Here is a 16,111-nt window from a genome sequence, read left to right on the forward strand (position 1 = left end):
CAAGTTGGCCCATTACAGAGGACAATTTAACAGTAATATTGCCTGGAATGTGTAAAGTATAACTCAAAAAACAGGATGGGAGAGAAATCATGAACATACGATGGTCAACAAGGGCTTTTTTAAGAGAGATAAAAAGGTAGATAAGCAATAGGATAATATATTGTAATCAAAGAAAAGATTAGCAATTGAAAGTTAAGAATAATCTAAAATATCTTAGCCATTCAGAGTTCTAAGGGGAAAAATAAGTACAATTCATTCCTTTAAATGGCTCAAATTGCTGTCTGATTCATTTATTTAAATCCCAAATTGCTATTCTATATCTATACTGTTTCTCCTTCAGAACAGATCTTGTTCCTTTTCCCTCTATCATCTTACTCTTAATTATCAATCATGGAGAATGAAGATAAGACAATTGAACATGAAGATTTGGCACCATCCACAGAGATGAATAACATAGCCTCTACGGATCAAGAAACCCAGGTAAATCTGTGATCAAGTGTAGACCGTCTCAACCATTTCCTTAAGGAAGGGACTTCCAAATCTATGATAGCAACGTGTCCTCTTTGTTCTCTGTCACTCAGTTAACAATTCTCCCATTCTTAATCCCCAAGCTTGTACAGTAGGTGTGACTACCAATTTTCCCAGTCATTTTAGCAGCTAGCCCTACATAAAACTGCAGAAATAGAGAGCCTGTGAAATGCTTTGTGTTCGCAGCCTAAACCCTAGAATGCTTCTGGTTTCTTCCCTCTCTGTTTTTATTGCTTAAATTTAAGTAGATGAATGAATGTGAATTGTTTTTCATCACAGATAGTTATTTTTTTTCTGAACCACTTTGATATATTTACCAACTATTGCTTTGAATCATATCTTAAATAGGCTAATTTTTAAACAGTATTGCAAATGTAATGACATTGTATGTGACTCAGGCATTTATAATGCTACAATAGTGGCTCAGTGGTAAACACCCCTAAGAGAGTTCTTGTTCCAAGCAGTAGCTGATTAGCTAGAAATGAAGCTGTATATTTCCCCTATGAACTGTTACCCTTAATTCTAATAATGGAAATTTTATTCGTGATGTGGTGGCTCAGTGAGTATAAAAATGGACAGCAAATATACAGTTTTAAGTATTTTTTTAATTGCTTTAAACACAGGAGGAGACAGTTATGAACCTCAAAGGTACAGAGGGAAATGAACCAACAGAAGGAAGTAACCTATTGAGTAGCAGTGAAAAAAGGCTGCAGGAAACACCAACTGAATCAACTCATTTGCAAAGACTGAGACAAACATTTGCTTGCCTCCACATGGTTTACTGGATAGAGTGATAACAAATGGTATGTAAATGGTACGGGTGAATTCAGAAAGATGGTAAAAGATGAAGTTGTCATATAATGAAAGATTTCAAATAATATGGTTTAAAGGACAAAAAGAAGTTTATTTCTCTCACACATAAAAACTACTAGGTGGGGTCAGCCAGGTGGTGTACTGGTTAAGTTCACATGCTCCCTTTCAGCAGCCCAGGGTTTCACCATTCGGATCGTGGGTGCAGACGTAGCACCCCTCATCCAGCCATGCTGAGGCAGCGTCCCACACAGCAGAACTAGAAAGATCTTCAACTAGGATATACAACTACGTACTGGGGCTTTGAGGAGGAAAAAAACAAGAAAAAAGAGGAAGATTGGCAACAGATGGTAGCTCAGGGCCAATCTTTCTCACCAAAAAAAGGATACCTTAAAACCATATTTAAAAAAAAAAGAGGGGTCGGCCCCATGGCCGAGAGGTTAAGTTGGCAAGCCCCACTTTGGTGGCCCAGGGTTTCACCAGTTCAGATCCTGGGCGCAGACATGGCACCACTCATCAAGCCACACTGAGCGGCGTCCCACATGCCACAATTAGAAGGACCTACAACTAAAAATACACAACTATGTACCAGGAGGCTTTGGGGAGAAAAAGGAAAAATAAAATCTTAAAGAAAAAAAGGGGAGAGTAGAAACGGGTGGGCTTCCCTTCTTAAAAGAAAAAAAAAAATTACTGGGTGAACAATTCACAATGGTATGTGTCTTTACTCCACACAGTCACTAGGGGCCCAGGCTGAAAAGCTCCACCATCTTCAACATGGAGGGCTTCCAAGAGCACTGTGGTCACCACCATTCCAGCTGTCAGAAAGAGGAAAAGAGCAGAGATCAAGGACCTTTTCCTCTTCTGCGTCAGAGTAATCTCACAGGATTATGTTAGACCTCCAATGAGAAAAGTGATTGAGAAATCAGTTGTAAACAGAAAAGCATTACATAAATGTTGGTTGTTATTACTGTTAAGTAATGCAACTAAGGTTTAAGCCAACACAGCTACACTTCCAAATGTCACATCATTTTATAAGGAAGAATCCTCGTTTGCAATTCAATTTATTCCCATAGAGCTGCTATTACTTAAAACATTTGGGAGGAGTGACGTCAGCAATATGGCTGAGTGAGCTAGTCCCTTCCTCGCTCTCCCTTTTGAGTTATAACTAAATGGACACTTACTGACCAACAGAGGAAACCCACACAGCACAACAGGATGCCTGAGAGACACACGCAGCTATAAATCTGAGGGTGGGTGGACTGGCCCCCCAGGAAGTGATGGAGACAGGTGAGCACACCCTGTTCTCCCCGCTAACCCTGTGCATGCAACACGAACACTCCAACCTGGTGCAAGCACCTGGAAAGTGGGAACACGCAGCAGGGCAACCATAAGAGGAGGCGGCGGTAACCCTTAGCCTGCACTCGTGGTTGATCTCCCAGTGGAGAGAGGGAGCCCACCACACCCCTGTGCGGTAAAGGAGCAGCCATAGCCCAGGTCCCAGCAGGGAAGCCCTGACCACCAAGCTCAGCAGCCCCACGGACTGCAGATCGTAAACAGGGACCTCAGCAGATTTCCAAGCTGGGGCAAATACTTCGCAGGTGTGCATGAATGCTCACAGTGCAGCTGTGCTCCCAAAGAGGTAACCAGTCCAGGCAACTGTGGGAATAGGTGTGGCAGCTTTGAACCCACATGCACTTACTTTCCTGGCGGGGAGGGGGAGCCCACCATGCCCCAGGGCTGTCAAGGAGCAGCCATAGCTCAGGTCTCTGCCTGGAAGCCCTGCCCACCAAGCTCAGTAGCACCACGGACTGTGGATCATAAGGGACCTCAGCAGATTTTTGTGCTGGGACAAACACTTCCAGGCACACATGAGTGCTCCCAAAGAGGGAACATGTCCCAGGCAGCTGTGGGAATAGGTGAGGTAGCTTTGAGCCCACTGGTGATCACTTTCCGGTGGAGAGGGGGAGCTCAGAGTGCCCCTGAGGCACCAAAGAGTGGCCCTAGCCTAGTGAGGAAGCCCCGCCTGACAAGGACAGTCCACACAAGTGCCTGAATGCATCCCAGGCTGGGGCAAGCACCCATAATACCCCCACAGCTTCCAGCAGATGGGGTACGGCCAGAAACACTACTCCTGCTCCCCGCTAGCGGTAACAGGGGGAATCTGCATCCTAAGAATACCACAAATGCCACAACAAAAGATTAGTTCATCAAACACCATGAGAAACTGCAGCAACAATTCAGACCAGGAGGAAAATGACAATTCTCCAGAAACCAACATGGAAGATACAGAAATATACAAGCTAAATGACCGAGAATTCAAAATAGCCATCATAAGGAAACTCAACGATTTACAAGAAAACACAGAAAGACAGTTCAAGGAGCCCAGCAACAAAATGGATCTCTTCACCAAAGAGATTAAAACTATAAAAAAAATCAAGCAGAAATTCTGGATATGAAAAACACAAATAATAATCTAGAATCATTAAGAAATAGAATTGATCTTATGGAGGAAAGAATTAGTCTTCTTGAGGATAAAAATGTAAAAATTCTACAGGTGGAGGAGGAGACAGAACTAAGATTTTTTCAAAATGAAGGAATTCTTCAAGAAATATCTGACTCAATTAGGAAAAGCAACATAAGGATTATAGGTATCCCAGAGGGAGAAGGGAGGGAGAAAGAAGCAGAGAGCTTATTCAAAGAAATAATTGCTGAGAACTTCCCAAACATGGGGATGGTTTCAGATTTACAGATAAACGAAGTTAATCGTATGCGCAACTTTATCAATGTGAAAAGACCCTCTCCAAGGCATATAATAGTAAAAACGGCAAAAGTTTGGGATAAACAAAGAATATTAGGAGCAGCAAGGTACAAGAAGATAACCTACAGAGGAAGCCCCGTCAGGCTTTCAGCAGATTTCTCAGCAGAAACCTCACAGGCTAGGAGAGAATGGAATAATATATTCAAAATACTGAAAGACAAAAACTTTCAGCCAAGAATACTCTATCCAGCAAAACTTTTCCTCAGATACAATAGAGAAGTGAAAGCTTTCCCGGATGAACAAAAGCTGAGGGAGTTCACTGCCACCAGACCTCCCCTACAAGAAATAATTAAAGATGCCCTCACACTGGCAACAAAAAGGCGAAGGTCTACAAAGCTCTGAGCAAGAAGGTAAATAGACAGACATGATCAGAAACCTGCAGCTCTCTACCAGAATAGGAAGGTAAAGACTCAATTACAACTTAAAAGAGAAAGGGAAAGAAAGCATCAGAAGCAATGATAAACACTTCAACTTAGCCACAAACTCAGGAAATTAAAAACAGAACATTGTGTAACAGCAATTACCCAGAAGGGGAGAGGAAATGGAAGGAACTTGCTTAGGTTAATGGCGATAAGAGGCTATGAGAAAATGGACTGTCTCATCTCCAATATCTTTCATACAATCCTCACGGTAACCACTAAACAAAAAAATCAGAGCAAAACCACAATTCACAAAGAGAGAGAACTGAGAAATCCCTCTTGGAAAACCAACAAAATGAAATGGCAGTCAGAAATGCAAAGGAAGAGAAACAGTGGAATCATAGAACAACTAGAAAACGAGATAAAATGGCAGCATTAAGCCCTCATATAACAATAATCTCTCTAAATGTAAATAGACTGAACTCTCCAATCAAAAGACATAGAGTAGCTGGATGGATTAAAAAACAAGACCCAACAATATGCTGCCTCCAGGAAACGCACCTCAGCTACAAAGACAAACATAGGCTTAGAGTGAAGGGATGGAAGACAATACTTCAAGCTAATGGCCAACAAAAGAAAGCAGGGGTTGCCATACTTTTTATCAGACAAGGCAGACTTCAAGTTAAAAAAGACAATGAGAGACAAGGAGGGGCAGTATTTAACGATAAAAGGGAAATTCCATCGAGAGGACATAACACTTATTAATATATATGCACCTAGCACAGGGTCACCAAAGTACATAAAGCGATTATTAACAGACCTACAGGGAGAAATTAAGAGCAACACAATCACAGTAGGGGACCGCAGCACCACACTTACTTCAAGGGACAGATCATCCAGACAGAAATTCAACAAGGAAATTGCAGATTTAAATGAAACACTTGACCAGATGGAGTTAATGGACATATATAGAGCATTCCATCCAAAAACAGCGGAATATACGTTCTTCTCAAGTGCCCATGGAACATTCTCAAAGATAGACCATATGTTGGATAGCAAGGCAGCCTCAATAAATTCAAGAAGATTGAAATCATCCCAACCATCTTTTCTGACCACAATGCTAGGAAGCTAGAAATCAACCACAAGAACAAAACTGGGAAAGTCGGAAATATGTGGACATGCTATTGAACAACCATTGGATCATTGAAGAAATCAAAGAGGAAATTAAAAAATAACTGGAGACAAATGAAAATGAAAATACAACATACCAATTCTTATGGGATGCAGCAAAAGCAGTCATGAGAGGGAAATTCATAGCAACACAGGCCCACTTCAACAAGCAAGAAAAATCTCAAATAAGTAATCTTAACATACAGCTAACAGAGCTAGAAAAAGAAGAACAGATAAAGCCCAAAGTCGGCAGAAGGAGGGAAATAATAAACATCAAAGCAGAAATAAATGAAATATAGACTAAAAAAGCAGTAAAAAGGATTGATGAATCTAACAGCTGGTTCTTTGAGCAGATAAACAAAATTGACAGAACCTTAGCCAGACTCAACAAGAAAAAAAGAGAGAAGGCTCAAATAAATAAAATTAGAAATGAAAGAGAAATTACAACAGATACGGCAGAAATACAAAGGATTATAAGAGACTATTGTGAAAAACTGTATGCCCACAAATTTGATAACCTAGAAGAAATGGATGGATTCCTATACTCATATAACCTCCCAAAACTGAATCAATAAGAAACAGAATCTGAACAGACCAATCACAAGTACAGAGCTTGAAAGAGTAATCATAAACTTCCCAAAAAACAAAAGTCCAAGACCAGATGGCTTCTCTGGAGAATTGTACCAAACATTCAAAGAAGATTTAGTACCTATTCTCCTCAAACTATTCTGAAAAATTGAAGAAGAGGGAACATTTCCTAACACATTCTGTGAGGCCAACATTACCCTGATACCAAAACCAGACAAAGACAACACGAAGAAGGAAAACTACATGCCAATATCACTGATGAACTTAGATGCAAAAATCCTCAACAAAATATTGGCAAACTGAATACAGCAATACATTAAAAGAATCATACACCATGATCAAGTGGGATTCATTCCAGGGATGCAGGGATGCTTCAACATCCATGAATCAATCAGTGTGATACACCACATTAACAAAATGAGGAATAAAAATCACATGATCATCTCAATAGATGCAGAGAAAGCATTTCACAAGAGCCAACATCCATTTATGATAAAAACTCTCAATAAAATGGGTATTAAAGGAAATTACCTCAACATAATAAAGGCCATATATGACAAACCCACAGCCAACATCATACTCAATGGGGAAAAACTGAAAGACATTCCTCTGAGAACAGGAACGAGACAATGGTGCCCACTCTCACCACTCTTATTCCACATATTACTGGAGGTTTTGGCCAGAGCAGTTAGGCAAGAAAAAGAAAAGGAATCCAAATTGGAAAGGAAGAAGTGAAACTTTCACTATTTGTAGATGATGTGATTCTATATATAGAAAACCCTAAAGAATCCACCAGAAAACTCCTAGAAATAATCAACAACTACAGCAAAGTTGCAGGGTACAAAATCAATTTTAAAAAATCAGTTGCATTCCTATACGCTAACAATGAACTAGCAGGAAAAGAAATCAAGAATACAATCCCATTTACAGCTGCAAGAAAAAGAATAAAATACCTAGAAATAAACTTAACCAAGTAGGTGAAAGATGTGTACACTGAAAACTATAAGTCATTACTGAAAGAAATTGAGGAAGATGTAAAGAAATGGAAAGATTTTCCATGCACATGGGTTGGAAGAAGAAACATAGTCAAAATGTCCATACTACCTAAAGCAATCTACAGATTCAGTGCAATCCCAATCAGAATCCCAATGACATTCTTCACAAAAATAGAACAAAGAATTCAAAAATTTATATGAAACAACAAAAGACCCCAAATAGCCAAAGCAATCCTGAGAAAAAAGAACAAAGCTGGAGGTATCACAACCCTGACTTTAAAACATACTACAAAGCTACAGTAATCAAAACAGCGTGGTAGTGGCACCAAAACAAACAGATCAATGGATCAAAATTGAAAGCCCAGAAATAAAACCACACATCTATGGACAGTTAATCTTTGACAAAGGAGCAAAGAATGGAGAAAGGAAAGTCTCTTCAATAAATGGTGTTGGGAAAACTGGACAGCTACATGCAAGAGAATGAAAGTAGACCATTATCTTTCACCACACACAAAAATTAACCCCAAATGGATTAAAGATTTGAATGTAAGAACTGAAACCGTAAAACCCCTACAAGAAAAAACAGGCAGTACACTCTTTGACTTTGGTCTTAGCCACATCTTTTTGAATACCGTGTCTACTCGGGTAAGGGGAACAAAAGAAAAAGGTAACAAATGGGACTACATCAGACTAAAAAGCTTCTACAAAGCAAAGGAAACCATCAACAAAATGAAAAGACAACCCACCAACTAGGAGAAAATATTTGCAAATCATTTATCAAACAAGGGGTTGATATCCAAAGTACATAAAGAACTCACACACCTCAACAAAAACAAACAACCCGATCAAAAAGTGGGCAGAGGATATGAACAGACATTTTCAAAGGTAGATATACAGATGGCCAACAGGCACGTGAAAAGACGCTCAACATCACTAATTGTTAGGGAAATACAAATCAAAACTACAATGAGATATCTCCTTACACCAGTCAGAATGGCTGTAATTGCCAAGACCAAAAACAACAAATGTTGGACAGGATGTAGAGAGAAGGGAACCCTCATCCACTGCTGGCGGGAATGCAAACTGGTGCAGCCACTATGCAAGACAGTATGGAGATTCCTCAAAAAACTAAAAATAGAACTACCATGTGACCCAGCTATGCCACTACTGGGTATCTACCCAAACAACTTGAAATCAACAATCCAAAGTAACATATGCACCCCTGTGTTCATTGCAGCGCTATGCACAATAGCCAAACATGGAAACAATCCAAGTGCCCAACGACCAATGACTGGATAAAGAAGATGTGGTACATATATACAATGGAATACTACTAAGCCATAAAAAGACAAAATCTTCCCATTTGCAACAACATGGATGGACCTGCAGGGTATTATTTGCTAAGCGAAATAAGCCAGACTAAGAAAGACAAACACCATATGATTTCACTTATATGCAGAACATAAACAAACACACGGACAAAGAAAATAGTTCAGTGGTTACCAGGGGAAGGGGTCTGGAGGGTGGGCACGAGATGAAGGGAAGCACTTATGTGGTGACAGACAAGAAATAATGTACAACTGAAATTTCACAATGATGCAAACTATTACGAATCTCAATTTTAAAAAAACAAAATATTTGGAAGATTTTTCCTTGAGAATTTATCTCAGCACAATTTGGGATATTGTTAGAGTTGGGGTATATTTGTCTTTTAGGAATGGATTTGGTCTTTGGAGGCAGCCAAACATTAAGCTGATATCAATTTGATTAATAAATGGATGTTCAGATTCAGTAATGCTGTTTTTTGTTCAAAAAAGAAGTGTGTGAATGTACCTGTGTGTGTATGTACGCTCTGAAGCTCACGAAATGAAAATGAAAGACATTTTACCATTCTCAACTGGAACAATGGTATGTTATACTTTAGACTCTGGATATGTTTTTACTGAAATTAGTTAATTTTCTAAACTAGCATGAGAAAAAAATCTCAAACTTTATTTAAAACACATGGAGAAAACCAGGTTCCAAAATGTACACTAGTTCATAAGGCAACAGATAATTTAATACCTTTTCTGTCCTTTTTATTATTTTTTTAAACTTTTACCCTTCAAATTATGGCACATTTCTAGTTAAAACATTTACAGGAAAACTGATACAGATTGACATAGGAAAGGTGTAAATGAACGATGTGGTCTGGAGACTCACTGTTTTGAGTTCTGTAATCGTTGTCCATCAGCTGCCTGAGAAGTGGACTCACGTGTGTGAGCGCCTCTTCTCTTGTTTTCTGTACTTCTGTTCCTGAGGCTCACAAGAGGGCTTTTTCCTGTACTCCTTCCTGTGCCCATTCAGAATACATAAGTATTTGTCTTAAGAAGTCAATCTTACATGTGAAAAAATGATTTTCCAAAATCATAAATGAGAAGTAAATTATTAACTAAATTAAAGATGATTTAGAGAAACCTTATACACATATATTTACTGTGTATTTAGAACTGAATTTTGAGTATGGGAGAGGAAAGGAAAATTAGAGATTTTTTTTAAAAGTGGTCTTGAAGTAGAAAACTACCTTGCTGAATTTAGTATAAAATCAGGTTCATGCTGTGATACAGTAAAATTTAGTAGCTGGTAATTCCTACTTTCCCATTATACCTTCAATACTGTATAGAAATTTCAGCCCCTATAGCCAACTGGAAAATACTGAAGGCCTTAAGTTATTTATTTCATTGTAACATCATCATAAGCCTAGAAAATCAGGAAGAATTCTGTGAGGATGTAAAAACTGGGGCATTAGATTCAGTCTCTAGCAGTATGGTAGACAAGATTCAGTGAACAATTCTCTCACTTATGCCAAGATGAAAACAGTATTTTAAGTCTTTTTAAATGTACCTTTTTTCTGTGAAGAAAACAGGAAGTCATTGGACACCAAAACCAAACTGAGCAGAGGAGATAAATATGCACTCAAGCTGGCCTTCACCCTGGAGGCTTCTGCAAAACACCTGTGAGCTTGAGAGTCATTCTGAGGCCCTGAGAGCATAGGGGGCTGCGCTGGAGCTGGTCCAGGTGGGCAGAAGTCTCAGGAGCATTCATCCTCCCTCACCCACACAAAGCTGGAGCCCAGCGTGGCAGCTGCAGATGGGGCCTGCACCCACACCTATCTCAACTATGGTGCTGGCTGGGGGAGAGGAGCGTCCCACTAAAAATGTGTAACTCCATGCTGATCTGTGCTCCAAATTCACATAAAAAACACAAGCTGAAAATATATCTAAAAGTGATCCCAGATTGGAAGCTTCTAAGCACATGGTAGAAGCAAATGCAGATCCGATCCAGGAAAACTCACATTCAACCTAAGGCTCCAACAATCCCCAAAGGTAAAGTTCCAAGGAAGAGGTCACTGTCACAACAAATTTTAAAAGATCACAACATGCACAAGGAAACAGAGATTTCAAAAATTTGCATTATCAGAAAATAGAATAGAAAATATTTTTGGTATCTGTAAAGAAATTAAAGAGGAGATAGCAAATATAAGTACAAAACAAGGAACTATTTTTAAAAAATAAACAAACATTTTGCTAACGACCAAGTCGAATTTCTAGAAATGAAAGATATAGTACAGTAATTGAAATGTAAAACTCAGTGGATAGATGAAGCAGTGGGTTAAGTGACAAGAGAATTGGTGAACTAGTAAGAGATCTGAAGAGATTATCTAGAATGCAGTTCACACAAAGATGGAAAATGTGAAAATGAGGGCTAGCAACATGGAGAAGAGTATGACTGTCTGATCTTAGTTCCAGAAAAAGAGAATAGAGAATGGGGAAGAGGAAATATTTGAAGAAATGAAGACTGAGAATTTTCCAGAATTAGTGAAAAACTTAAATCCCAAGCAAACAGAAAGGAAGTCATACCTAAATACATCAAACTGAAATTGCAGAAAACCAAAGAAAAGGAAAAGATCTTAAAAACAGCCAAAGAAAAAGAATTCCCTAAAAAAGCAGAAATTAGACGTAAAAGCAGCAATGAAAGCCAGAAAGCCAAAGAGTAATATTTTCAAGGACCTGAGAGAAAGTAACTCTCAACCTAGAATTGTATATGCAGAAAAACTCTGTCTTAAGAATGAAAATGAAGATAATTTCAGACAAAACTAAGACTTTACTACCAACAGAGCCTTATGAGAAACATAACATGCTTTGCTACAGAGAGTTTCTGTACCATCAATTAGCTCTTATGCGATGGTAAATAGGGAATTGTGTGAGTGCCAGATGGAATTTGCATTTTTGTACATAATTTTTCCTGTCACCTTAGTATTTTTCATCATCAAGCAATAGCAAGTGAATACAAAGTGAATTGAAAACAAAAATCAGATAGATGTTTTCTTACAATTAAAGATAAAGCCTTATCAACTTGAGGACCTTTTAAAAAGCTGAAATCTCTGTGAAAGTGCGTTCTTTTTGGGCAGTTAGTTGCTGGTTTAGGGGCTTCAAAGACTTTTTAAACTTCCCACAATGTTAAGCTATCTAATGAAACCACACGTGGATGAAGAAGCTGACAGTACAGGTGAAGAAGCTGCCAACACTTTTCCCTCAGTTAAAAACAAACAAACCTTTGTTTGATGAATAAGCTACAATCTGCATAAGATTTTGATGGAGCTGCTCTCTATTTAAAGCAAATGCCCTCAAGATTCTACATCTCGGGAAAAAGGAAGTGTGGTTCCAGGGTTTAAGTCTGCAAAGAAGAGACTGACTTTAGATGCGATGTCAGTAGAGATTTAACTGTGCTGATACTGTATTAGAATTGTTACTGTTTTTTAGTGCTTTGGTCACAAGTTTTGAGTTTTGAGTTTTGGGTCGTCTGCTCCAACTCTGTTTTTCCCATAAGTCTTTTTGTTTTCAGTGTCTGATTTTGTAGAACACAAGGTTTTTGAAACAGGGAAACATATTTTGCATTCTAACAGAAATGCCTCTACTAAAGCAAATACTTCAGGTAACCAGATGATTGTCCCAGAGGAAAGGTTTGAGGTGCCACAATGAATGATGGCCCCCCCAAAAAGGTAAGTATCTGAGTAATTCTAAACAAACGTCAACATAGAAGAGAAACAATGCTAATGTTTAATTCAAGGCAGAGCTAAAATAGGGGAGTGTGGTTGTTCAAGTATTCTCATGCTCCTGTGAAGAGGTTAAAGATAGTGATTGTTTCTCTTTTTATTAACTACTGATATATTTATAGTAAAATTAAAAAGAATAATAAGGGAATGGTAAAAAGAAAAAAAGTTCAAGGTAGTAGTTGTAGCAGTGTGGAAGGCGATGGGGGATGGGATTAAGAGGAACACAGAGGTGCCTTCAAGGCACTGGTAGTATCCTATTTCTTCAGATGGTTGGTAATTACCCAGTTGTTCATATCACTGGTGTTCTTCAAAACTTACACATGGTTGTAAATATTTGTATGTGTATTCAGTATTTATTTTTAAAAACTTTTAGATTATATCAAAACCGACATATGACAACTTATTGATAGAAGTTTTCCTGGTTTATTTCAGTTACCATCCTTGTTCTTCTGTGGGCTGTAGTGTGGTCAATTACTGGCAGTGAATGTCTTCCTGGAGGAAACCTATTTGGAATTATAATCCTGTTCTATTGTGCCATCTTTGGAGGGAAACTTTTGGGGCTCATTAAGTTACCTACGTTGCCTCCACTGCCTCCTCTTCTTGGTAAGTACCAAACACTTCCTGTGTCCTTCAGAGTAAATCATATTTTTAAAATAGTAGTTTGGGAAATAAAGGAATAAACTATTTCTGTATTTGCTGTGCTGGCCCTTAAAGCTGATTGTTAAATTGTGATGAGTTTTATGAGCCAGTTGGTAAACAGCAATTTGAAAATTAAATTATATATACTTACAATTAAATAACTTGCATTAAACACAAGAGCAATACTCAAAACCAATCACTTCTTAATTATTTTACTACATTTTCCTCTTATCTCTCCTCTTGAGATTATGGAAATACTATATCACGGTGTGTCACTGCCCATCTGTTCCCAGCTCCACGTTCAATGACGTCAGGTTGGTAGGTTAACATCAGCCCTGGTAGAAGTATCTGTAATACAGAAATCAGCAAATGCTGCAGCCCAGGGCTTAATATGTTGTCAGTCACTCACATCATTGACAAACGAGTGAAGTTCCAACATGTATTACAAAACTATTCTTCCAGAGGCCATGAGAACTGTGCAGATACGACACGTAAAAATTAGTCTTAAAACTAGGTATTATATCTTTAATGTTTCTTTTAAAAATTCCATATTACAAAATTTCAGTGTACTACTTTCAGTATACCACAAAAGACATTTTGTGTCCCTTTCTCACAGATTTATAAATCATTAAGTTTTATTTAAAAACCATGTACCTTTTACACATGCATATTTGCACACATCTCCTTTTTTTATTTCAAAAGATTGGCCCTCGGCTAACATCTGTTGCCAATCTTCTTTTTTTTTTTATTTCTTCTTCTCCTCAAGGCCCCCCAGTACATAGTTGTATATTCCAGTTGTCGGTTCTTCCAGTTCCTCTATGTGGGACACCACCTCAGCATGGCCTGATGAGCGGTGCTAGGTCAGTGCACAGGATGCGAACCAGTGAGACCCTGGGCTGCCAAAGCAGAGTGCATGAACTTAACCACTCAGCCACAGGGCCAGACCCCCCCACACACACACATTTCCTAAGTAAAAATTTTTTTCTATTAGTGAGGACCTCAGGATTGGTTAACATAGACCAAAATTATTTTCTTGTGAATTTGTGGTGAGCAATTGAAACTAAATGTAAAAAGAAGTAGAATTATTTACATCTTACTCTACACTGTTTCTCAATATATTTTTCAATTTAGGTAAAATTCAAGTTATTTCACTTAATTCATATTGTTTATCATGGGTGCTTTTTGTTAAAGTTTTTAATTGAATTATTATGACAATGGGTTGTTTCTAGGCCAGCCCGGTGGTGTAGTGGTTGAGTTCCGTGCACTCTGCTTCAGTGGCCCAGGTTCGTGGGTTCCGGTCCTGGCTGTGGACTACACCCTTGTCAGCTATGCTGTGGTGGCGTCCCACATACAAAATAGGGGAAGCTTGGCACAGATGTTAGCTCAGGGCAAATCTTCCTCACCAAAAAACAAAAGGGGGGCTGTTTCTAAATATGCCTGTGTGCTATGATAAAGGGTTGGCAAACCATCTCTTCTTGTAAATAAGATCTTATTGGAGCACACTCATGCTCATTCATTTACATATTGTCTGTGGCTGCTTTTATACTACAGTGGCAGGGCTGAGAACTTATAACAGACACCATGTGGCCCACAAAGCCTGCAGTGTTTCTTGTATGGCCCTTTACAGAAAATGTTTACTAACCCCTGCATCTAAGTCAGAGCTTCTCACACTTTATTATCCAGAGAATGACCTTGGATCTTGTTAAAATGCAGACTCTAATTCAGTAGGTCTGGGGTGAGGCCTGAGATTCTGCCTTTCTAATAAGCTCAAAGACCACACTTTCCACAGAAAAATCATAAGTTTTCAAACCTGGCTGCACGTAGGAATCATCTGGGAAATTTTTTAAAAAGCTGATGCCTGGGACCCACCCCAGAGATTCTGAACTAATTGAATGGAGTAGCCCTGGGTATCAGAATTTTTAAAAGCTCCCCAGGTGATTCTAATATGCAACCTAAGTTGAGGACTACTGTTCTAGACGCCATGAAAAGGCCCTTTACACCTCATCCTTCTCTTTTCCACTCCATGCCTGTTATTGCAACAAGCAAAATACACATGTTGCAAAATGATAAATCCTTGGGCTTTGTGATTACATGAAATCTCCTGAGGTCACTGAAATCATTCTTAAAAGTCACGTACGTAATGTGTCTTACCATCCCTTTCTATAGTGGTACGCTTGTGACAGAAGTTTACTGGCTCTTAGCGTATTAGGGCCAGTATCTAAAACTGAAACATTATCTGAATCCATAAAGAAGACTTGTTAAGGCAGACACGTGTGGTGATTGCGTATTCCATATTTTTAAAAATTCATTGAAATAATTGCCAGAGATGGAGGATGAAGGAGCATTTTTTATTCCAAAAATGAATGTGAAAACAACTTTCCTAGGACACTGTTTCCTTTGCTGATGGTCTGGGTTGCTGGAAATTTTTTTCAATAATGATTTGCTTCAAAATAACTTGAGAGTAGATGAAATAAGATTGGCCATGTATTGATAATTTTTGCATGTTTTAAAAAATTTCCGTAATAGAAATTAAGGAGGAAAGAAGAATACTCCTTATCAAAGAAGGTATTCTTTTCTCCACACCCAAGGGAAAGGCCCCCCCAGGGGCTCAGAGGCCAGAGGGGGCGCCTTCCTAATCACAGTCAGGTGGCCACATCAACGGAGGCCATCGGCAAACAGAACTGTCTCAGGGAAATTGTTTGTACATTCATCTCAGAAATGAAAAATGCTCCTTCATCCCCTCCAAAACTCCAAAAGAAACTCCTACATATTTGTGAGTTCTTATTAGACTATTATTCCTTTTGATTTCAGGTAGTTGTATGCTATAATCAATTTAGGGCTGGTTTAGATTCACATTTTAAGTTTCAGTAAAGAACTGTTGACAAATTAATGAAATGTAAGGTTAGTGCAGCATTTTTGGCTGGTAATTCATTAATATCTATAAAAATGATATACACTGTACCCTGGAGCCTAACATTTCCACTGCTAAGAATTATCCTATGGATATACTTGCACAAACCTACAAATATGTAAGCTCTATGTGGACAAGGCCCATGTTGGTGTAGCTCGCCTCTGCATTACCAGGGTAGAGTAAGGGTCTGGCATGCAG

At 38.7% G+C, this 16,111-nt stretch overlaps 1 pseudogene; it reads left to right on the top strand.

Moving 5' to 3' along the window:
* The first annotated feature begins 251 nt into the window (after window positions 1-251).
* Window positions 252-16,111, top strand: part of LOC139043291 (sodium/hydrogen exchanger 9B2-like) — a 42,075-nt pseudogene continuing 26,215 nt past the window's right edge.

Source organism: Equus asinus, unplaced genomic scaffold (assembly GCF_041296235.1).
Source record: "Equus asinus isolate D_3611 breed Donkey unplaced genomic scaffold, EquAss-T2T_v2 contig_197, whole genome shotgun sequence".
NCBI classification, from domain to species: domain Eukaryota; kingdom Metazoa; phylum Chordata; class Mammalia; order Perissodactyla; family Equidae; genus Equus; species Equus asinus.